The following is a 25,448-nucleotide window of genomic DNA, read 5'->3' as shown; positions in this document are numbered from 1 at the left end:
GTGGCAGACCCAGGTCAAAGGCCAATGAAGACAGTTGCAGCCGCACACCCATTTATGGATCCCTCCCCTTCCTCCCATCTCAGTGCAGGTTTCCCTTGCCGCCTCCTGTACAAAGTTGCCAACTGACTGGAAAATACTAGCCTGGGTTGCTCTTGTACCTTTAAAGCAGCATGATTTCTAGAAATTCCGAGAATGTAACAGACCAAATAATGCAGCAAGGTTGAAGACAATGATACATAAACATTCCTATTCCCTTTTAAAAGCAACTTTCTGAGCTGTTCCATTGTACTATGGTTCTAATCTCATCATAAAAATGCTCCCCTGAACATTTCTGTTTTGCACATTTTGAATAAAAGTATAAATGATCATCCAGCCACAAACATTGCTGAAGTGAGAAATCCCACTGCACTCTCTCTCTCTCTCCTCTCTCTGTCATACAGAGAGACAGAGTTTTGAAGCTCTTCTAGAATACATGCAAAGAGGAACAGTTCCAAAGATCCAGAAGAAAGTTGTTCCACAGCCTTGGAACAGTCATTTAGTCAGCATTCACATCCATTCATAAAGAGGCAATGCTTTATTCATAATACTCCATATTCTTGATTGGAAGCATTTGATCAGTTGTTAAGAGTCTGGACTGTGCAGGCTGAGTGGATTGGGGATTAGTGAATGAGCAGTTGTACCTCAGAGATGAGGGTAGTGGGCCCCTTCCCACTCAACAATTCTATTTAAACTTTTCTTAAATAAGCTATGCATGTTATATAATGCAATAAACATATCCATTCAGAACATTTAAAAATTCATTGCTGCAAAATCTCCATTCCTTTAAGAAAAAAGGCATCTCATGAATCAACTAAGAATATTTGGCCACATTTTATTTGTGCACAGAGGCTATTCTCCAGTCCATCCACTTATCTTCTTGTATCTTCTGCCCCAATTAGCTATGGATATACTCATTAGAATAATTTAAGTGCCAGCCACTTGATATTTAGGAGATGAACCCTCAGAACCTCTTGCTACTTAATCTTTCAATATAGCCTGGGGAGACCTGCATGTGGATCAAGTTTCTGATATGGTGGCAACATTTCACAGCCATCGGCAAGTTCTGTGAGGATGACCTATACGCCACAGACATTTTGCTTAGCTTCACAACACTCTCATTCCAGAGGTGATATGACAACAGAATAAATGCAGAGTGAGGTTTAGAAATGCCATAAGTAATCTCACCATCCACATCCATGCAGTGAATGAGAGCATGCTCCCTAAAATAGCAGGATGCAAAGTTAAAGATGAGCATTGCCAATTATAATGGCTGCTGGAACGTGCACATTCCCAGGGAGATGCCCAGGCAGTACTTGAAGTTGCTTTACTTGTTTGGAAGAGTCCAAACTGGCAATCTCTGTGTTATGTATTGCTTGAGTTGAATGAAGGTTCCCGAGGCCTACAAAGCTATTGGTGTTTGGGTGCTGGCACAGCCAATCAGAACTGTTGCTTTGTAGTCCAATCGCTGTGCTCAAAAGTAGATACTTGTATATCGATCATGGAAACAAAGGATTCTAGCTGCTTACATTGTATTGGTTGTTGTAAAAGTGGGAGTGGTTTCTACAAGTATAAATTAGTTGCTGTTGAGCCTGAGTCTTCAGTCTGTCTGCTTCCGGTCTCCAATAAAGATGTTTATTATAATAAAGAGCTGTTAAACTCAATATACAATACTGGCGATGAGGATGGGATGCAAAGGTGTGTAGGCAGCCCCGCAACGCTGAGAGCTAAATCACAACACAGAACTGATACACAGCCACCCCATCGTGATTCGCTGACAGTGAATGGTGGCCTCCAAGGGCCATTTTGAACCTTTTGACCCAACCTTCGAGGACTGGGAGGCATACATCACGAGGTTCAAGTTCTATCTTGAGGCGAACAAGGTCACGAATGTGGACCTCTAGAGGGTGACCTTCCTCAGCATCTGTGGGCAGTCCACTTTTGACACAGCCCGAGCGCTCATGATGCCAGCTAAGCTCCAAGCTACGGCATTCAACATCATCCAAGACTGGCTCCGAGACAACTTCTCGCCACAGCCATCAGAGATCACTAGCCGACACACTTTCTACAAGCAGGACCAAGCCCAGGGTGAGTTGGTGACCGTTTTTGTTACAGCTCTCCAGCAAGCCGCACGACAATGCAACTTCATTGACCTGGAGACTGCGCTCGGAGACTGACTAGTATGTGGTCTATGGGACGAGAAGCTGCAACGACGGCTATTCACCAAGAAGGAACTCACTGTCAGGCAGGCAAGCCAGCCTGCCTGCCATACTGGTGAATGTATATCTACTGGGGGGATGGGTAGTAGTGTGGGTAGTGGGGTAGCTTTCCTCCTTCAATGTATCTTAGTTATGCTTTGCTTGGGCTGAGTGGTGTTATCAGTGCAGCTGGAGATGCGCATCTGGGAACCAGCCTTGGGAAAATCAGCTTTGCATCTCTTTCAGGACTTTCACACCGACTTCAACAGACTCTTGTTTGAATTGGTAGGAGGGGACTGGAGGTATGACCTCTTGGGGAAGACTTTGCTTTGGCATTCCAGGCAATTACTATGTACCAGTGCACTTCTGGGGGGGGCATTATCTAATAAAGACCTTTAACTCATACAACCATGTTTGATGAAGTGGAGAGTCTGAGAGAATCCACTAGCCAGGCCTGACACTCATGTTCAAGGAAGCCTTTGAGGAGGCACTAACAGCGGAAGCAGCTGACCAGTCAACCAGAGAGGTACGCCAGTCATGGAGTCCTCCCCTAGCAAAAAAGGTGGAACTGGTCCACCATAAGAGCATCAAGAATGATTCGGGGGACAATGACGAGGTTTAAAGGACTCAAGTGGTGCCGTCCAAGCAATCCGAACAGCAATGCACCAACAGATTGCCTTGCGCCAGCTGTGGAGGAAGCCACGACTGGAAGTCCTGCAAATTCTGCGATGCTGAATGCCAGGTTTGCTGAAAGAAGGGGCACATTGCAAGGGCATGCAGGGCACCTAAGAGCAGAGGTTCCCTGCTGCAGATGACGCAATGATGATGGTCAGAACGAAGGGGTTCTTTCCAGCTTGAAGAGTGCCACTCTGTAACCAAGTACTCCAGCCGTACCACAATCCTGAACACCTGAATACCTATCAGAGAGAAGATCAGGGTAATGGTGCACACTGAAGGAACATCATGTAAGATGGAGGTCAACACTGGATTGGCGCTCTTAATAATCTCAATGGACACCTACCACCGAGTGTGTCCCAAGAAAACAGACCAAGAGCTCGAGCCGTGCAACATACACTTGACGGACTTCCAGGGTCGTCGGCTTCTGGTTGCAGGTGTCGGCAAGTTCGAAGTTAGTTTTAAAGATTTCTGTGGCCCCCTCTGCCTGGTCGTCGTTGAGGAGCACCGCACAAGTTTGCTGGGACTCGACTGGTTTGAAGCGTTAGGAATCCATATCACCGGCATCCATTAAATCAGCCAATTGAACATTGAGGCCATCTGTTCTGAATTTCCATCCGTATTCGACAGCTCCTTGGGACAATACACCAGACCACTGGTATCCTTTGACTTGGACCCTACAGTGCTGCCAATCTGTTTGAAAGCTCGATATGTTCCCTTTGCTCTCAAGCCATGCATTGATGAGCAGCTGGACCGGCTGCTCACACAATGGGTCCTTGAACCAGTGTCACACGCCCATTGGGAGACTCCTATTGTCACGCTCATCAAGGCCAATGGGGCAGTATGTATCTGTGCGGACTATAACTGCACCCTAAATAAGGCACTGCAACAGCATGCTTATCCGGTGTTGGTAGTGATTCACCTCCTGGCATTGCTAGCAGGGGGCAAGATCTTTGCAAAGATCAACCTGGCACAAACATACCAGCAGCTTCCAATAGATGATGCCACTGTGGAAGCACAGACCATCATGACTCATCAAGGCACATTCAAAGTGAAGTGGCTCCAGTTCGGGGTCAGTGTGGCACCCGGAACTTTTCAAGGACTTATGGAGGGACTGCTCAAGGGCATCCCTGATGTCATTCCATACTTTGACAATGTCCTTATCGCAGGAACGTCCTCTACAGAACTCGTTGGCCATCTGTGACAGGTACTCCGTTGCCTCCAGGACGCTGGACTCAAGGTTAAGAAGTGTCAGTTCAGTGTGGCTCTTGCAGAATTCCTGGGATTCATGATTGATGCTGACGGCATCCACCCTACAGCCAGCAAGGTGCAGGCCGTTCGCAGTGCACCAACACCTCGTTCCAAGAAAGAACTCCAAGCATTTCTCGCGCTTCTAAATTTCTACCACTCTTTCTTGTTGCATGCGCTAGCCAAGCCACTGCATAGACTACTTGAGAAGAAAGCGCCCTGGATCTGGGGTCAGAAGGATGACCAGGCATTCGCTGCAGTTATGGACCTCCTTTCATCAGACAGCGTACTCACCCATTATGATGAACTCAAGCTGCTCATGCTCACCTGAGATGCCTCACTTTACGGAATCGGTGTAGTCCTGAGCCAACGAATGCCTGATGTGTGGAAGGCCCCTGAGTACTTTTCCAGGACCTTATCACGGGCGGAACGGAACTATGCTCAGATAGACAAAGAGGCTCTTCCTCTGGTTGCTGGTGTAAAAAAGTTCGACGACTATGTCTACGGACAGCAGTTCGAGATTGCTACAGACCACAAGTCGCTACTTGGCCTTTTCGCACCCAACCAACAGACCCCGCAGGTCATGTCTCTGAGAATGCTGCACTGGTTGGTTTTCCTGTCTGCTTACGATTACGAACTTTTCTATCGTCCGGGCAAAGCCTTGGGACATGCTGATGCCCTTAGTTGCCTGCCACTGCAGGGCCCAACCGCAGACCCCACTCATGCACATGAGGTCATGCAGCCAGAAGACCTGCCCAACCACCTCTCTATGTGGCGGATATCACAGCCTACTCTGCCAAGGACTTCACACTTTCTTGGATTCTCAACTAGGTATGGAGGGGGTGGCCTATCGGCTGGCTGGACATTGAGTTCCAGCTTTTCAGCTTCCGCCAGCATGACTTATCAGTCCACAAGGGATGCTTGCTCTGGGGAACAGAGTCGTTGTTCTGCCCAGACTGCGTTGGCATGTGCTGGAGGCACTTCATGTGGGACACCTGGGGATTGTCAAAATGAAGGCTCTGGCCCGCAGCTACGTGTGGTGGCCAGGGATGGACCAAGCTGTGGAGAGATAGGTAGGGACCTGTCTGCCCTGCCAAAAGTCTTGGCCCAACATGCCACAGCCCCTGTGCACCCATCGGAGACAGCGCACACAGAGTGGTCGCGGATCCACATTGATTTCACCGGGCCCTTCCAGCAGCAAGTTTGGACTCCTTTTTAAAGTGGCTGGAAGTAACCATGACATCCGCGATGACCATCTGTTCATTAAGGTGTCTGGTGACCCATGGCCTACCAGATGTTATAGTTTCAGACAACGGTGCACAATTCACCTCCCAGGAATTCCAGAGATTCCTTCGAGAACAACACCATCCGGCACATCACGTCAGTGCTGTTCCACCCATCAACGAAAGGACAGGCAGAAAGAATGGTGAGGGCCACTAAAGACTCACTCCACAGATTAGGTCAGGAGGATTTGAGCCAGCAGTTGGCCGACTACTTATTGCGGCAGCACATCACCCTGCATTCCACCACTGGATGGAGCCCAGAGGAGCTCTTGATGGGATGACGGCTAACAACCCTGTTCGATCAGCTCTACCCAGACTTAGATCCGGACACCTGGAGGAAGATGGAGGTTTCGGGATCACCCAGGAGGATTCAACAGGGCGACTTAGTTTCCACCAGAAACTATAGGAAAGGGCCAACCTGGGTTCCGGTGTCAGTGCTCAGGGTGATGGGGCCAATCTCCTACGAGGTGGCCAATGCCACTGGCAAAATACTCTGGAGACACACTGATCAGTTACAGCAGTGCTGGCCGGAGAGGGCACAGGGATTCGACAGAGACTATTCACCCTGTACTGCTAACACAAGGGCTGAATTGGTGGCGGCAACCAAACAGAGTGGAGTTAGTAAAGCGGCACAAAGCTGTTCAGCAACTCCGTCAAGTCAGGAGAACTCTTCCATGTCTCCTAGTGGGGCAGACACCATTGTCAACACCGAGCTACCTGTCTGAGGACCGTCTATAGCAGAAGGGTTGCATAGGTCTCAACGGGCTAGCCATCCTCCAGCTTATCTTAGCAACTTCGTCTGCGATGGGGTAGCCCGAACTTAGGGGGGAGGGGTGTTATGTATTGCTTGAGTAGAACAAAGGCTCCTGAGGCCTACAAAGCTATTGGTGTTTGGGAGCATGGCCAATCAGAACTGTTGCTTTGTAGTCCAATCGTTGTGCTCAAAAGTAGATACTTGTATGTAGTTCATGGAAACAAAGGATTCTAGCTGCTTGCATTGTATTGGTTGTTGTAAAAGTGGGAGTGGTTTCTACAAGTATAAATTGGTTACTGTTGAGCCTGAGTCTTCAGTCTGTCTGCTCCCAGTCTCCAATAAAGATGTTTATTGTAATAAAGAACTGTTAATCTCAATATACAATTCTGTGCATAAGCATCTGTAGCAAGACAGCCTTTCATTTTTTGATGTGATCATGGAAACTGAAGATGGGCTGCTTAGTGCGCAGTAAAACTAAGGCTACTTCTCTACTAAATAGCTGTTTTGAGCTCCCACATGACCACGCCTTGGACACAAATCAGTCCTATGTATATTTATAACAGCTGCAGTCTGAAAAACCCTTCTCTGAGAGTAAACTATATTGAACACAATGAGACTTACTTCTGAGTAAAAATGCACAGGGTTGCACTACAACTTCCACTGATTCCCAGGTCCTATATATCTATGTGTTGCATTTCCCTCAACCTTCTAAGGAGCTCAGGGCAACATCCATGAGTGCATCCTTCTAGGTTAGGCTAAAAGGAAGTAACTAGTAGTCATATGGTAAGCTTTTTGGCTCTGTGGGGATTTGAACTCAGGTGTCTCTCATTCTAACTACACCCTCAAAGTGCTACTACTCCTTGCTGCCTGACACTGAAATTAACTCTTCACAAGGCTGCATTTAACTCTTCACAAGGCTGATCTGCTTAAAGCAAGTTCTTACCAATCTATACTTCTATGGGGAAGGATACCTCAGAAATGAAAGGGAAAAAAAATCTAAAATATCCAGGTTAATCATAGGCCTTGTGACAATGTTCCTTTTCATGGAAATCCCATAAAGGAGTGCCTTGTGCATTTCACAAATTTGTCATTTTGCCATCTGAAAAATGCAATTTGATATTGACTTGGAAAATATGCAGGCTTCAAGTATGTTTCTCTCATTGATGTGAAAAAGCTTTAAAAATGCAGCCAGGTTCTGAAGAAAGTATTGTCCAGGATGTAGAAAACCAGAGCTGCATCGACAAGACTTGAGTTGAAGCCTCAGTTTCCCCAGCTTTAAAAAGGGAGTAATGAAGGCTTCCCTCTCATAAGCCTGCTGTGTGAGAAAATACAATAAAGACTCCAACCAACATTGCAAACTTAAATAATGATCTGTAAATGATAAATAGCACTATTTGATAGGTAAAATGTTAAAATCCTTTCGCCGGGCCTGCAAGATGGAGCTGTTCTGCCAGGCATATGGGCAGTGCTAGGCGGAGCCCCCTTGGCCGGTTGATGAGGGATTGGGCCCTCCCCACCACCAATACCCCCATTAAAAAAAAATCTCTTGAATGCAGAGATGCTCTGAAGTTGTTTTAAATTTGATCAGTGGAATTTTGTGCTGCTATATTGATATATATAATTGTATTTTAACTGTATAAATTGGATGTTTTTAGAATTGTTAACTATAACAACTGTTATATATATTTTAACCTTTATGTATTTTGTAATCCGCCCTGAGCCTGCTGGAAATGTGGGGAGGGCGGAATAAAAATCGAAAATAAATAAATAAATAAAGTTTCTGATTAACAAACATAGTCAAGAAATCACATTATTTTTGATTGAATTAATCAATTAAACCTGCATAAATATGCATTAGGACAATAAAATTATAGTTCAACAATATTATTAAATATTAAAAGATGGCCCCAGATACATCTGACAGTTATGAGTGCTATAAAAATGGAGGCGCTGCCAAAATTAAATTGTTTCAAATGCTTCCCATAATGATTGAACCAAAAGATCTAGCAAAATAGCAAAAGATATTCACTAATTTTATCTATCAAAGCAAAGGATCTAGGGGAATGGGGAGAACCCAGCATATGTAAATATTATGAGTAGACATGGGCACGAACCAAAAAAAATTAATGAACCCGTGGTTCATTGTTTGGTGCTGCCGCCGCCGAACCCGAACTAGCGAACCAAAACCAACATTTCCCTCTGATGAACCGGTTTGTGATTCGTGGGCGTCAGAATGGCCTGCGTTGGACTTAGAGAGCCCATATTCATGGGGAGTGTTTAGCAGGCTCTCCTCCAGCCAGCACCCAAGTTTGGTCAAGATCGCAATAGGGATCTTGGAGTTATACCCTCTCCAATCCAAGGCCCCCAGGAAACTCCCACTCGATACAATTAGAGCCACCAGTTGACGTTGGCCCAGTATACAAGGGGTGTACTCGAAGGTGGGCCACCTCCCCTCTAGGGGGCAGGGGGCATGGCCATTTGCTGGTGGCACCCCCCATGTGCCCGCCCGCCAGGCCTCAGAGGAGCACGTGTTTATTCCCGGCGCAGGCCAGAAGGCGGGTGCTGTAGGCGGCTGCTGGGCCTGGCGGGCACGGGGAGGCGGGGGGTCTTGGAAGTGGGAAGATCCCCCAGCTGTTGGCGCAGCGTGGTTTGAACTGTAGCTGAGCTATGAATAAGGCTTCCACACACTTATAGTAGTAAAAGTGTATGTACATTTATTTTACAGTGACTTATATATACAGGACTTTGTTCTCACTGTCAAATTGCTTTGCCACGCACTTAATGGAACAAGCTCCACACTTACACCAGACACAGCTGGCTTATATACATCCATAGCACCTCCCAGTGTCCAATCCCAGCACATCAGGTGAGGTGACTAAGCTGTTTCTTCGCTCTTGCATCATCCAAGGACCTGTCAAATAGATCTTTTACATCAGTTATGACAGACAGACCTAAACAGCAAGATGCACACATGCTTCTTGGCTCATTATGTCAACAAGGGCCTCATCCGATGGTCCGACTGAGGAATATTCTGGCAGCAGCCAACATCACCCACCTTCCTGCCTTGGCGGAAAGGATGGGAGGGAGAGGACATGTCACATGGAGGGGAAGTGGGAAGATCCCCCAGCAACCGTTGGGCCTCATCCTAGGGTCCCACTGAGGGACATCCACCCTGAAAGAGTGCGCAGACTGCTGTGGCAGAGGCTTGTCCACTCTCCCTGTGTCACAGTGGAGGCTGTCGCCAAAATCACTCACCTTCCTGCCTTCGTGGAAAGGACGTGACTGGTCGTGGCATTACCCATTCACCCCTGCCTGGAGGGGACAGCTGCTGCTGTTGACAGGGGATGCCGCACTGTACAATTTTATGTGCAACAGCAGCAGAGTTGCCCCTCATGGCCAAAACCACCACTGGCAGACATCACCCACCTTCCTGCCTTCCCGGAAAGGACGTGACTGGTCATGGGACCCATTCCCCCCATGTACAGAGAGGACAGCAGGTGCACATGGATAGGGGTGCATTGTGCAGCTCAAACCTGTCAGCTCAGCAAAAGCATCTGACCCCTCAGGGTCCAAAGCAGTGGCAGTAGACAGCACTCACCTTCCTGCCCTCACAGAAAGGGTGGGAGGGACCCATTCCCCCCTGCTCAGAGGGGACACCAGGTGCCATGGAAGGGAGGGTACCGTGCAGAGCTAACATCAGCAACAGCAGCAGAGCTGTTCCTTGTGACCAAAAGCAGCATCAGCTGGCAGCACCACACCTTTCTGCCTTCACAGAAAGGATGGGATGGGAAAGACTGGAGAGGTTGGGAGGCATCTGAGCAGATCCAGAGAGGGAGAGATTGAAAAAAGGACCATCGGAGAAATGTCAGGGAGACAGGACAAAGGGTTACTGCCGGCTGCATCGCGGAGCATGACTGGGAAGACCCCTTAGTTGGTGAGCCATGAGCCAAGAAAGCCAATGAGTTGCGGGGCAGCAGCGTACAATGACATCATGCACCTTCCTGCCCTCGCGGAAAGGACGGGAATGGACAGGACCGCGGAGGTCATTGGGAGGGGTCGTAGCGGTCCCAGAGAGGGCGAGGTGCAAAGAGGGACTGTGAAGTCGGAAGATCCCAACACTTGCGAGGCCTCCTCCGAGGATCCCACTGAGGTACCCTGTGGCGGCAGCCAACATCACCCACCTTCCTGCCCCTGCGGAAAGGATGGGAATGGACAGGACCAGGGAGGTTGTTGGGAGGGGTCGGAGCGGTCCCAGAGAGGGTGAGGTGTGAAGAGGGACTGGGAGCTTGACAGGGAGAGGATGACCAGGAGGCCCCAAACACCCACCATGTTGGATTGCGCAGGCTGCTGTGGCAGAGACTTGTCTGCCTCTCCTGTGTTGCAGTGGAGGCTGTCTCCAACATCACTCACCTTCCGATCTTCATGGACAGGAGATGAGTCAAGGGACCCATTCCCACCATGCTCAGAGGAGACAGCAGGAGCCTAGGATAGTGGGCTCCATGCTGTGCAACCATATGTACCGCAGCTCCGGAGCTGCCCTACGTGCCCCAAAACCGGAGCATCAGAAAACACCCACCTTCCTGCTTTCACAGAAAGGACAGGATGGGCAGGACAAGTTGTGGGGAGGGGACGTTTGGGCACCTTCCGGAGAGGGAGAGGTTGAAAGAGGGAACGGGCACTTGTCTGGGAGAGGAGGACAAAGGGTCACCAGCCATGGAAGCAGCCCCGAGAACTGAGGGAGGCTTGAGCCCACTGTGGAGGAGCTGGGCCTGCAACCCTAGGGTAGCTCAGAGCCTGGGTAGGTCCAGGTCCACGGGAGGATGCCCCAGTAGGTTGAGGTTGACATTTATGAAGGTCAACATGTCCACCAGTTCCGGGTGCAGACATGCGTGGCGGGAACGGAGGTCTCCCAGGTGGGAGAACACCTGCTCGCTCTGCACGCTGGTGGGAGGGCAGGACAGGATGTTTGTTGCGACGATTGACAGGTCCGGCCATATGGCAGATTTCCTCGCCTAGTACTCCAACGGGTTGGCATGGGGGGGGGGCTCAGCAAGGTACGCGCACACCATGGCCCCTGCCGAGTCCTCCACTGAGAGGGACGTGTCCACTGTGCAGCGGCCAACCACACAGCCCACCAACGAGGCCCAGAGATCAAATGAGGCCGTTGGGGTGGGTCTTCCCTGGCGTGGCTCTCTTTCCATCTCCTCCTCCTCCCCCCTCCTCCTCCACCGCCTGCCCCTCGCCCCTGCCCGGTTCCTTCTGTCCTGCCTTCTCTCTCTGGAAACGGAGCACCGCTGTGCAGAGCTCCTTTTTCCAGCGCTGCATCTGACCCACCTGTGTGGCGATGCTGCCCTTGATGCAGGGGTCACAGAGGGAGGCCAGTTGGTACAGTGCCTCGCGGCATAGAGGATGCAAGCGCTCAGCCAAGTAGGCCTGGATCCTCCTGACAAAGTTCCAGACCCTGGGGAGCAGCTCTTGTTAGTGCTGGAGCTCCTGGGCCAGAAAACGGTTGAGGCCGTGGATCAGAGGGATGACCTGACCCAGGCTGGCCTCGTAGGAGCGCAAGAGCTCAGTGGCATCCTTAAAGGGTTTCAGTATCTGGGAAATCTGGGCAAGGACTCTCCATTCCATGGAGCTGAGGCTCAACTCCTCTCCCCTCCTCAGCACATCCAAAGATGACAGGATGTCTTGCAACGGGCCCTTCTACTCCACCAGATGACATATCATGTCATAGGTGGAGTGCCAGCAGGTGGGCAGGTCCTGGAAGAGTTGGTGCTCGGGGTCCCCTCCCTCCCGCCTCTGGAACAGCTCGCGGGAAGAGTTTATGCTGTGGGAGAAGTGGGAAGCGATGCGATGGCAGCTGTCCAGCAGATTGCGTGTCCACTAGGTTCCCTCGTCTCAGCTGTCCCTCGGCTTGCTCCCCAGCCCGAGCATGCACACCAGCCCGAGCCATGCACACCAGGCCCGGGAAGGATGCCTCTTTCAGGGCTGCCAACATGTTGGCTCCCGTGTCCGTCACCATGAAGCCATGGACAAACCCTTCCACCCTGGATGTCCACTCCCTCAGAGCTGCCTTTACAGTGGCAGCGATGTTCTTCCCGGTGTGGACCTTGTCCATCCCCTGGGCCTGGAGAAGAACTACCCTGTAGCCCAGTGTCAAGCTGGGCACCTTTTTACGGGTGCCAGATCTTGCCCTGAGGTGGCAGAGGTCCTCTGTTTGCCACCAGTGGGCGGTGATGGCAAAGTCTCCATGATGGCAGCCGCTCCACAGGTCAGCCGTGAAGTGCACTGTTCTGCCTTGGGCGGTCGACAGCTGTCTGCGTATCATGTCTCACACTGACTCGTAGAGGGCAGGCACGACTCGACGCCCAACGGTGCGCCGTGATGGCATCGAGAACCATGGGGCAAAGTGCTGGAGCAGCAGTTGGAAGCCCACACCCTCCATGAGCGATAGGGGAAAGCCTTGCAGGGCTTTCTCTGTGCCACCACACGAACGCCTGCCTCCTGAGCCCTAGACCTCACCCTTTCAGCGGCACCACCCCTGACCCTGATGGAACAACTTCCCCCAGGGCAGCCTGCCTGACCCTTCCGCTCCCACCAGCAGCACCCTCAGGGCAAGGCTTCTTGCTCAAGGTGCATTCCAGTGACCCTCCCACCGATCCCAGATCAGACGAGCTGGTGGCCCTCTGTCTCCCCCCGACGGATGTTTTGCTGTCTGAGGACGGAGAACACAGGCTCGGGTGGTGCCTCTTCAGGTGCCTAGTCAGGGTTGTCAATGACAGGTGCGTCAGGTCATTGCCCCTGCGCACCAGGCCATCACACACACAGGACCGCACCACACGGGGGTCAGTTGGAAGGGCCCGAAAGTGCCTCCATACATTGAGGTTGAACCGTGGCCTGCTAACGGTTCCAGGGGAGTGTGGATGAAGGGTTACTGGTTGTGCCGTGGAGCTGGCAATGGAAGATGGAGTGATGGGTGGACTGCAGGCGGCGACAGCACCACTGGTAGTTTGGGATGGGGATGGGCTGGATGTTTCCTCGAACCCCAACCATTCCTCCAAGGATTCCTTGGCCTCCTCCTTCTCAAACATTTTCAAGAATTCCTCTTTCGCTGGCGGCAAGAGCTCTTTGGCCTCCTCCACAGCCACAACTGGTGATTTTTTGGGAGCGGGAGGCTCTGCTGCTCCAGAGCCCTGCACAATACTGCTTCCCGTGGTGCAACAGGGACAATCTCTGCACTTCCCCCCATGACCACTCTTGTCCACTGCATGAAGCCTCATAGTGCCAGCAAACAAGAATTGAGGAGAGAAAAGGAGATGACACTGTGAGCCCTCAGCCGAGGTGCCCACTGAGCTTGGCCCCGGGGGCTGGCAGCAGCCCTGGCACCAGAGGGAGGGAGGGAGGGACTAGATCCCTAGCTCACCACTTCCACAGACCTGACCCGATCAGGCACTGATAAATAATAATCAATGTGAGCTCTCAGCCGAGGTGCCCACTGAGCTTGGCCCCAGGTCCTGGTAGCAGCCCTGACACCAGAGGGAGGGAGGGACTAGAGCCCTAGCCCACCACTCCCACAGACCTGACCCAATCAGGCACTGATAAATAAAAATCAATGTGAGTCCTCAGCCAAGGTGCCCACTGAGCTTGGCCCCCAAGCCAGGCAGCAGTCCTGGAACCAGAGGAGATCGATGCCTATCCCCAAAATCCATGCTCAATTAAACTCTCACTGTCTCTCTCCCCAAAGGCTAGCAAGTAGCAAGCAACAGCTCTGTCCCACTCCACTGCTCGCTGAAAGTGAAACCCAGCCTGGGAGCCCAGTACTTTTTATAAGCTGAGGTCCCATTGAGCAACACAGGTGGTCTGTGGTTGGCCATCAGAGCTGCCTATCAGGGTTTGCAGGGATGAGATTGGAGTGCCCATGGCTACAGAACACCCCTCCCCCTCCCTCCCCCAGTTGTCTTCTCCCAGGTTGTAACCACTTTGCAGCTCCATGGTTGGAAGGAAGACCTGCCGATCAAGGTAAGCTGGGCTTCCATTCAGGTTTCCAGGGTGACAGAAGGAGTGCAGACAGAGTTCAGGCATTCCCCCGGCTCTATTTCCAAGGGAATTGATTGATGGTGCCTGACTGTCTGGCTTCATGAACCGTGGAAGAATGCACTGAACCGGGCCTCTTATAAATGCTGGTTCGTTGGTCACGGATGCTCACGAACTGCCGGATTGTGAACGGACGATTGGGCGGTTCGTGGGTTCTTTACGTTCGTAATGCGGTTCGTGCCCATGTCTAATTACGAGGCAAACCAGTTGAAAGCACTGACATCATACCTGGAGGGCACCTCTGATAAGCGGTGGGTATGAAAACAAGTGGAAAATATCTGGAATTAACTGAAAAATATTTTGGGAGGGAAAAAAGTAAGAGACATAAAATGGGTTTAGAATCCTTTTCTATACACTACATTAAAAATCTGGAATAAATGGAAAAATAAACTAATTCCAGAAGTATCCCTCTTACTGCCATTTACATTACACCCCAATTTTTCTTACATAGATAAACTAGAAGAATATGTAAATGGAAAGAAAAATGGATTTACAGAATGAGAGATTTTTACGAGAGTGGAACCCCCCCCCTTATGTAGTACAATTAAAAGAAAAGTTGCAAGGAATCTCAATGAATTTATTCTTCTCTGTCAATTACATCACTTACTTGTGAATCCCACAGTAAGGCAAACTATGACCAGAAAGATGATGAAATTCAAATAGATTTTAATGCAACATATGAATAGTACAAAAGGAATAACGTCAAATATATATTCTTATTTAACTGAAATTGATACAAGTACGTCAAATGGACTGAAAACAATATGGGGAAATGACATTTGGATAAAAATAGAACAAAATATATGGAAACAATTAGGGATAGCAATATAAACAAGAACAAAGACACTGATCACTACTATAAATATCCATTCTCCTCCCTTTCTTTCCCTTTCCTCCATTACATTGCGCCTGCATTTCACTTGTAAACTAACAAAACTATTATTAAAATTATTAAAAATAGACATTTGTTTGGTTTTTCCCGATTTAGAGGTCTCCCCCTCCCCCCACCAAAAGCAATTACAGGCCACCATTTCTCTACAGAACAATTCTCTTTTTATTTCTCTAGCTGAGTCCTCCTGACTTCTTGCAATAGTCAATTAAATGCACAGTAAAAAGGCCTGCTCTCAATTCAGACAAGCTTGGAAGATGGCCCCCTACCTTGACATGGCTGATCTGGCCACCTGGATTCATGTCATGGTAACATCAAGATTAGAGTACTGCAATTTACTCAATTTATCTGGACTAAAACAATCCAAATAATATGTAACATTCAATATCCAAAACCAGTCTACTCAAGAGTCCGTCACTCTGATCATTAAAACAAAGTCAACTTGGAGACTCCAGCTGATGCAAAATGTTTACTTTCAGGAGCTGGATGGAGCATGCTTATCATTGCTATTCTGCAGTCACTCCATTGGCTACTGATAAGTTACTGGGATCAATTCAAGGGTTTGATGATTACATTCAAAGCCCTTCATGGGCTAGCCCCCTCATATCTGTAAAACTACCTCTCCCCACCACACTCATCTGAACAGGGCCTTCTGCAGATATCACCTTGCAGCTGAGCTAAGTCAACAACTGCCCATACACATGCTTTCTCTGAGGTAGCCCTCAACTTGTGGAATGGCTTGTTTGAGGAGGTTAGGTTTGCTCCCATTCTCTAGCTTTCTGCAAACCATACAAGAGATGGAATTATTCAGAAGGGCTTTCTACACAGATTATAGGGCTGTGCCATAAGTAATAGCTCAAAGGGAAACATTGGTAAGGGACAGGGACTGTTGACTAGAATATAAGGTACTGTCTGCTGATGTAGACATGCTCCTACTAGGTACTTCGATGATGCTAAAGATGTCATGTTAATTACTTACACTTTAATTCAGAAGTTTCACCTATGTGTTTGGTTTTTTGCTAGTTTTCAAATTTGTGGCTACCATATCTGTATGTTTTCATTGAATATTGATCATATTGAATTTTTGTTCTGTGAATGTCCTAGCTATTGATTATATTGTATTCACTTGCAGTATTATAATCCACATTGGAGCTCAGTGAAAAATGTGGACCATAAATCAACAACAGTTATAAGCAGAGCTTTTTTTTTCTAAAAAAAGAGGTGCCAGTATTCATAATGTTTCAAAGCCCAAGAGCTGCTGGAAGTCTGTAATGAGGTGCCTGAACTCTCTTCTGATGTGTTCCCCCTGAAAAAAAGCCCTAATAACACAACAACAACAACAACAACGTTCGATTTATATACCGCCCTTCAGGATGACTTAACACCCACTCAGAGCGGTTTACAAAGTATGCCATTATTATCCCCACAACAAAACACCCTGTGAGGTGGGTGGGGCTGGGAGAGCTCCAGAGAACTGTGACTAGCCCAAGGTCACCCAGCTGGCTTCGAGTGGAGGAGTAGGGAATCAAACCCGGCTCTCCAGATTAGAGTCCTGCGCTCTTAACCACTACACCAAACTGGCTCTCCAAACTATAAGATTCCAGTCATGCTCAGGTGGGGGTTCTGGTTTCTTCCATGGCTGTGTGATGACAAGACAAGAAGCAGCTATTAAATTCTGGATTTTTCTATATGATTATGTCACATTGCTATCCTGTATGTATCCAAACAGCATAGTTATTAGATCAAAACATAGCTCACAGCCAATAGTTTTCGTAATGGTAAAATTAATCTCCAAGTTTTTTACATTTTGAAATAGATTCACCAGACATGAAAATATGCACCTAATCCAGTATATCTTTTCCAGCACAACCCAATTCCTAAATTATATGTTCGTGGAAGTTAAATACCAAAAATTCAGATTTTTTTTTAAAACATCTATTTTATATTAACACATAAAGATCAACTAAAAGCATCTGAGCAAATTGCCTGTCAATTCTCCCCTGCTGTTTCCAAGTTCAGCAATTTCCCACATTTTTTAATATTTGGTATTTTTGTTTCTTGTGGTTTCCTTTGAGAAAATATAGTTTAATTTTGAAATAATTGCTGCATCTTTTTAAATTCCATAAGCAATCTGGTAACTGTAGCTGCAATGAACAGTTCTCATAACTTTCCATATCTGCAAGTATTCTAACCATGACCATTTTACATCCTCTGATAACTATTGGAGTTTAAATCTCAATTTTTTAAATATCAAAAATCTCTACCAAAGACCAACTTTTATCCAGTGAGCGCTGCCTCAGTACCAGTTTGCTTTGAAATAACTGATGTTGTGGAAACCAGTGCAGTTTTATAGAATAATCATCTTCCTTAGCTGCCAAATTTCTTTTTGGTACATCCCAAAACCTATATGGAGTAGTGCTGCCCTCTGGTGTTGCAGTCCACTTTACAGCCTTAGAAAGTTTCCTGAGAGAGAGAGAGAGAGAGAGAGAGAGAGAGAGAGAGAGAGAGAGAGAGAGAGAGAGAGAGAGAGAGAGAGAGAGAGAGAGTGTGTGTGTGTGTGTGTGTGTGTACACACACATATACATGTATGCATGTACACACACAGACACAGGTGGGGACTCACAATTAAGTGGGGGGGCTCATTTTTCCCTCTCCCATCATGTCCTCTTTCCCTTCTCTGCCCCATAGCCTCGCCTCATTTTCTTGTTTCCTTCTCTCCTTCCAATCCACCTTTCTTTACCACCCCCCCCCAGCCTTCACCCCCACACCTCTCCCTTATGGCCCAGATGCATGTTGAGGAACCTGCAAGGACTTGCTGAAGGTACTTCAGTTCCCGTTGTTGAACAGTCGTAAGCAGCTGTGCTTGGTGAAAATCATGTGCTATTTAGTTGCCCAGTGGATGTTTCTGGGCCTGTCCCCAATGAGAACTCCCTCAAAGGCCAAAACAGCCCTGGAAAGGCCCCATCCCTCTGCCTTTTCTTGACAGAAATAAAGCCTGGAATACTGGCTAAACTGTTATGGTTGGCTAGCAACAGGCATTGAGGGCATTTGGTTAAACTACAGGTGCTCCTTTCATCATGTTTTTTAACCCCATGATATATATATATTTAGATTTCAGATTTTTCTGCAAACCTGGGGTATTTTTCAGGTATGTAGGAAGATCTGTCTTGTCCATTCCTGGCTCCAATCTCCAGATTTAAGTAAGCTCAGTTCAGGGCCACTTGGCTATTAGTATATATGTTTTAAAATGTTTTAAATAAATAGTATATAGAAAATATATAGGAATGTAGTGTCTGTCAAGGAGGCTTAGAACTGGTATAACACTGTTCACATCTGCAACCCTGAGGAAATCTGTAGACAGAATTTATGGCTGGGATAGCTAAGGACCGTCTCCTCACATTCTGTCCAACCCCCCTGTAATGATTTCAAGTAAATGTGTGCATGTGTCTTTAAATGCTTGGTTTGAGCTAGGTGAAGAGTGGGGGTGAGAGAGAGATGAATGAGTGATATGACTGAGAGTGTGGGCAGAGTGAATGCAGTTTAGACTGAGAGTGAAGAGAGAAAAGTTTCAGTCAGAAGAAAGCAGGCTGTGTGCTGCCTGAGTATATTTAAGCATTTCTGTGAGAGAAATATTGAGTTAGAGAAAGAGACTGTGTGTGAAGCCTTAGAAGAGATCTGTATGAATGAGTTTATAGGAAGTACCTTTAAGAACCGAAAACTACGTTTATGAAACCGATACGCTTCTTGACTAAATAAAAGTTTATTTTGTTTTGTTATATCCCAGAGTAGCTGTCATTGCTATATCCCATTCTTATCCTCAGGGCCACATAGAACCACGAAGGAGCCTGATGCTTAGGAACGTTACCAAAAGGAAAATTTAAATAAAATATATTGGAATATAATATTCCTGGTGGCAGCAAACTACCCAGAGGGTGTTAAGGGAAAGATTAAAAGAAAAATCTACCTCAAAGAAAGTAAAGGTTATAACACCCCCGTTAAAATCTGCCTCCCAATTCCTGAGGTAGATGGTAACTAGAGACAAGGCATTTTCTGTGATCGCACTTTGTCTTTGGAATGTTCTCCCTCTTGAGGCTTACCTGGCACATACCTCACTTTCCCTTACAAATCAGGCAAAAATATTTTGTTTAGCCAGGCTTTTAAGAAATGGATTTCTATCTATAGCTGTCCAATCGCCTGCTCAAAACTTGAGGGCTGTTTTATTACTATCAGTTCATACTGTTTTATCCTGCTTTTATGCCCTGACATATTTTTATTGACCTGTTTTTATTGGTATGTGATTTGTATTGACTTGTTTTATTTGGCTTGTTTTGTTTTATTCATTTGCTTTGTTGTTTTAGTTGTGAGCTGTCTTGAGCAGGTTCTGAAGACAGCATACAAATTATTTAATTAAATAAATAATAAATATGAGCTGCAAAATAAAGCAGAAACTGGAAAGTTAGACTGGCCACAGAAAAGGGAACAGTCAGCAAGGCAAGTGAATAGGTCTAAGTTGTCAGTTTTCCCTGCAACTGAGAGTGTATAGTGACAATTTTTGTTTGCATCCAATAAAAATGACAGAGACCAAGTTACAGACAAGTCTATGGAGCAGGGCAGTATTTGGGGGGGGGGGGAAGGAGGGTTGCTTGCCCTGGGCGCTGCCAAAGAGAGGGCGCTGAGTGCGGCTGCTGGTTGGGAGTGCATGGAGCTGGCAGCTGCATGGGCAGCTGTGCAGGAGGGCTGGGAGGCAGCCTGTACTGCCCTGGTTGCCTGCCGCGCCAACAAAGGAACTGTGACCCGAATTGTGGGAGGGCTCCCAAGGGGCAGCCATGCCCCACGCAATGACATAACTTCCTGGAAGTGATGTCATTACACAGTCCTAGGAGCACGTGCATGCATTTTGTGCGTGCGCACGTGTGGTGGTAGGGGCACCACCTGACAGGAGTTTCCCTAGGTGCTGACAACCCACAATATGGCGCTGCTATGGAGACTGGAAAGGCTAAAAGCATGATGGGAGCAGGGCCACCACTGCAAACATAAAGCTTAGTTGCATTTGTCCAGCACCAATGAAAACAGTCTCATGTAAGGCAGAGAGCTGATGTGTTAAAAAAATGTTATAGTCTTTATATTTAGATTAATTTTGGTAGTGATCTAGGTAAGAGAATCAATGAAACCCAAACAAGTAGTGTTAGTTTTGGCTGGAAGGTGAATAAATCTACGATAATAAAAAGATGTGTCTTCTGTGGCATACATACTTCATTAAAAAAATAAAGCTAGGAGTTTCTATATTAGCCAACAGCTTATGGATCATCATGGGAATTCCAGTTCCAAAAAAAATACTTTGTAAACCCCTCTGAGTGGGCGTTAGGTTGTCCTGAAGGTGGTATATAAATCTATTATTATTATTATATGTAGAATATATTGCACATTATTCTCATTCCCAGGACTGGAGCAGCTTTGGGCACCACCCCAGCCTGCCCCTTCCAGCACCAATGCAGGAATTTGCACCACACTTATACCTCTGTCCAGCCGCCGATCGTGGCTGCCACCCTACAGCAGTGGTACACATCGCCTGGCCGCTGGCGGTGGGTGGGTTACAACAGCATAACTCTAAGTTCACTCCCTAAGCGATTTCCATCCCCCCTCTCAGGATTGAGCTGTTAAAAGAAACATGCTTAAGACTCCCAGAAGGTCTCATCCATTCACTGACCAGGCTGAGTCCTGCTTAGCCTCAGCATGGTTGCTGCCTCATTCTCCCTCTACCCATACCATGATGCCATTAAATATTTCCATTCTCATGCATTAGCTGAGACAATTGTAAGGAAATTGCAATTACCCCTCCACCCCCATTTTAGGCTCACAGTCTTATGTCCTGATGAATGACTTCATCCTTTGAGATTTCCAAAGGTATTCAGAATCAGTACTAGATGGTTAGGCTTACAAACCGATGAAGCACCTGATCAGACTGCTGCTTGTGGTACATGCATGGACCTATTTCACACAATAGCCATACGTGCGAGCGTGGCTGATGTACAAATACACCCTTGTGTTGCCTGGAAGATCAACAGAATGAAAAGTTTCTGATCTGGTGGCTAAAGGGTATATGCCCATTACTTGTCTCTCAACTTGGAAAATGTTATGGCTGCTTAAGCGGGAAACATTTCTGTTGCCCAGAGAAGATTTTGTTAAGGACTAGGAGACAGCCCTTGCTCTCTCCATTCTTCAATCTCATACTCACTGTTAGTATTTTATAGACGCTCTGCAAACTAACCCCGAAAGCTGTGTTTAACCATATTATTCTTACATTGATAAATATTTTCAGTAAATTTTGTTTGACAAAAAATAAGAGTCCCATAAAAGAGATCAATTTGAACTTCACAAGTTAAACAGTCTGCCTTTTCTGTTTGCTTAAGCTTGCAGGGAAACTTTAATTTCTGTAAAAATGTCTGTAAAAACAGACTCCAAGGGAGTGTTTCAGTAGTTGCCAGGGCAATAATTGATTAAGGAAGCACACAGTTACAGAGAAAGGGTTTTTGAAGCATAACTTAGAAAAACTGTTAAACCTCTTTGTTTTGTTTACAAAGTATGTCATTATCCCCACAACAAAACACCCTGTGAGGTGGGTGGGGCTGAGAGAGCTCCAGAGAGCCGTGACCAGCCCAAGGTCACCCAGCTGGCTTCAAGTGGAGGAGTGGGGAAACTCGGCTCTCCAGATCAGAGTCCCGTACTCTTAACCACTACACCAAACTAGCTCAAACTGGATGACAGAAGCCCCCTCCACTTCCCCAAAGGGCTGCCATTCCACACTTCGAAGCGATTGGTCTCTGACTTTGGGCTGACACAGGTGAGGTGGCCCCAACAAGACTCTAGGTGGCTCTGTGCCTTTGTATGGCTCTGCAGGCCAAAGGAGCAGGACCAGTTACACCTTGGAGGCTCTGGCCCTGGCCAGCTTCCCTCCCCCCTCCCCCACTCAGGGTCATGGCATGCAGAAGGGTGGAGCTTGGGAGTGCAGCCTGTGTGTGTCTGGCGGGAGGTGGGGTACCATGGAGGACTCCTGTTCTTTAACAGCTCTCCTGGTGACTAATAAGCCAGGCAGAGGACCTCAGCATGCGGGGCGCGAGGGTGTTGCTGGGGGTGGGGGTTGTGGAGGACTTTCTGCGATCTCGAGGGCTCTTCCCCTGCAAGACCAGAAACCTCTCCCATTTGCTCTTTATGGAGGCAGGGATGGACTCCGGGGATCTTGGGCTGGAGAATGGGATGGCAGGCCCCTGGAGCAGGTTCTCTGGTCCCACAGGCCATCATTCCATTCCGGGAGCATCATCCCAGGATTGGAGCATGGCTTGTGAGGTTCACCTCACATTCTCCTCGTACCTTTTCAATGTGGTGATGTGTAATGGAGCTGCTGCAAATTGATGACTACTGGTTGCTCCCATCACATCCAAAGGTCGTTCCAGTTTCTCCAACAGTTTTCAGTGGACAGCTCCATCACTTGTTGTGGTACCCATCCCCACCCACCTCTACATAGCTGCCTCTCCTTGACCTTGGGGTGCTGGGTCCCACTGCCTTTCTGGCCTCACTTTTCAGAGAGTGGGAACATGTTTCTCAGGTTGATGGAGGCAGGGGGATTTGTAAGTGAGTGGAGCTTCAGCCACCAGCCCAACTCTAATCGGAAATGGGAGTTGCCATGTTTGCACCTTCAATGTTATTCCTCCCCCCCCACCCCGGCAGGGCTGCCTGCTCCCTGACCGGTGTGTGTGTGTGTGCTGGACAGTGGAGACTGCAGCCTGTTTGTACCGTTGCTCACCCCTCGTGTGCCTGTCAGGGGAGCAGTGCAGCCATTGGCTGGTACTGGCAAAGTTGTCAGGGAAACGGCAGCTGGGTGCTCTTGGCAGCAGCTCCACCTCACCTCGCTGAGCTCAGGCACCAGCGTGGCTCTCTCGTGAATGTCCATAGGGAGTGGTGGATTGGCGTCACTTTTTATGTTGATGTGCGGGTGCAAGCACCGGGCCAGTCCTTTGGATTGAGCTGCAAGCTTCCTAATAGAATAATAAGATTCAAATTCAACTAATAATAAATGATAGGTAAACATGCTCATATAGTTAAAAAGTTGTTAATTAGTAGTATATAGGTAAAAGGATATACATTTATTCACACAGAAACAGGCTTGCAATGATCCATGGTAACACATGCTGTGTGGCATGGGATTTTTAAACTAGCTGTGATTGTTCCCAGACAAGCAAATCAGGAAATTATATATTTACCTATGACAAGTCATTGGTAATGATTTTGATCAGACTCTTCCTTATCACTGGTATACAATCAGTGATACTGCTTCCTGTCTAGTGGTGATATGAGAACTATTTCAGTTGTGAGAATGCCTTTCTCAAACTTGCACTAGTGTACTTGCAAAAACAAGACTAGTGTCTATATTCGTATATGTTGTCATTGTCACATTGCTAGAGGAAGGATGATGCAATGGGAGCACACATCCTTGAAGCCTTACGGTTAACTTTCTCTACTGTTTAGCCTCACTTAGAAGAAGTGAGCTGTGGCTCACGAAAGCTCATACCCTACTACAAATTTTGTTAGTCTTATAGGTACTACTAGACGCTTGCTCTTTTCTACTGTTTAGCCTTTGTATGCACAACTATTATTCTTCATCACAACTATTATAACATGAATGGTATGCCGCATTAGTGTTATAGATATTTTGGTTCACAGGAGTGTGTCCAGGGCACAGATGACTACTCACGACAAGGAACTGTGCCATGTACAATACCGTTTCTCATCAGCATAATTCAACCGGTGATACTCATACCCAGAAAATAGCACACCCACAGTCAGAGTCCCTATCAGTACTACATTTGTTAAAATAATTCTGTTATTGAACGCTAGATAATTTACTTTTGTCTGACCGAAACTCCATTCAAGTGGACCTCACTTGGCTATGTATATGGCTCGCGTAGCGTAGCGATCAAGCGAGGAATGCTGCCGACCGACGGAAGTACCGATGCGCGCAAATCATAACATCGCAAAAGAAAGAGGGATGGACGCTCTCCCCACTCTGCCTACCACCATTCCGGCGGGGAGGGAAATTGCCTGCCACTGGGCAGCGCCTGCCTTGCCTTTGCCTTGGGCCCGTGCCAGGAAAAGACCGGGACAGAAACGATTTAGCTGTTTGGGAACGAACGGCCGCTTCCCATCATAAAACGCCCGCCGGGAGGCAACACTGGGCGCACGGGAAGTAACGTCACGTTAAGCCAAGCCGGAAGACGGAACTGTCGGCCGGGGCTGGGGAGACTGAGGGAAGGGGGACGTGTGAGCCTGTTGCGCTCCCTCCTTGCCTCCGCCTGGACGCCGGGCGGGCGGCCTGCGGGTGAGAAGGGGCCCCATGACGAGCTAAGTCGGCCAGTGTGGCGGGAGCGGAGGAAGCGCCAAGCCCTCTCATTGAGGCCCCTCCGCTCTCTGGGACCTCGGGTGACCGGGTAAGTTCGGGCAGGGTAGAAACGAGAGCCTCTTTCGCGCAGCCTTTCCGAATCGTCGCTCGCTTGAACTCTAAAAGTTGCCGAGGCGATGTTTGGCTTACGGTTTTGCGGTATGTTTGGGTCCCCCCGGGTCCCCCCGGGTTCCCCCCCCCCGGGTTACATCGTCAGTACAGCATCAGTCCCAACCGCTTCTTGCCCTGGAGCCGTCATTGTTTCCTCCTGTCTCGAAAAGTTGAAGATGAGCAGCGGCGCAATCCTGAGCAGTTATTCCATTCTAAGCCCGTAGAAAGGAATGGAGCGAGGCTGGAGCAGCTATCCAGAGCATTGCTTTTAGGGTAGTAAAATATGGAAACGGGCAACCTGTCTGCCTCCTCTTTTAGAAGTGGGGCAGTTAAATTGGGGCTGTGTGTGAGGGAGAGTGAGAGAAGGGGGGCTGATTATTGAGTACAGCTGTAGGTTGTGTTCATACCAATAAGGATTTAGTTGTTTAACACTTTGTCAGAGCTGTCTGTTGTGGAATGGCCACTTTTGTTTTTGGGAATGTAAACCCCCTGATTCCAGGCTGCCCCTCAGTTCTCTCCTAAATGGATTTGGTTTTCCCTTCCAGCAGATGATTTCCCCTGTCCAAGCAGCATTGATGCCTACTTTAATCTGTTTGTGACTATACGCCCAGTATGTACACATCTCTAACTTCTAGACTCCTTAGGAATTGTGCATACAAATCCCAGTTCCTGATGTGCAGAAGGAAGGCTATGTCAACTCAACTGGATTGATTAGGACCCCAAGTTT

The 25,448-nt window shown here is 47.9% G+C and overlaps 1 protein-coding gene across 1 annotated transcript in view; it reads left to right on the top strand.

Moving 5' to 3' along the window:
* The first annotated feature begins 24,474 nt into the window (after positions 1-24,474).
* Positions 24,475-25,448, top strand: part of EXT2 (exostosin glycosyltransferase 2) — a 139,806-nt gene continuing 138,832 nt past the window's right edge. Inside the window, exon 1 of the mRNA XM_054971804.1 lies at positions 24,475-24,659. The gene's annotated coding sequence lies outside the window, so the exon portion shown is untranslated. The remainder of the gene's footprint in view (positions 24,660-25,448) is intronic.

Source organism: Eublepharis macularius, chromosome 2 (assembly GCF_028583425.1).
Source record: "Eublepharis macularius isolate TG4126 chromosome 2, MPM_Emac_v1.0, whole genome shotgun sequence".
In the NCBI taxonomy this organism is placed as follows: Eukaryota; Metazoa; Chordata; class Lepidosauria; order Squamata; family Eublepharidae; genus Eublepharis; species Eublepharis macularius.
This window is presented reverse-complemented; position numbering and strand designations above follow the sequence as displayed.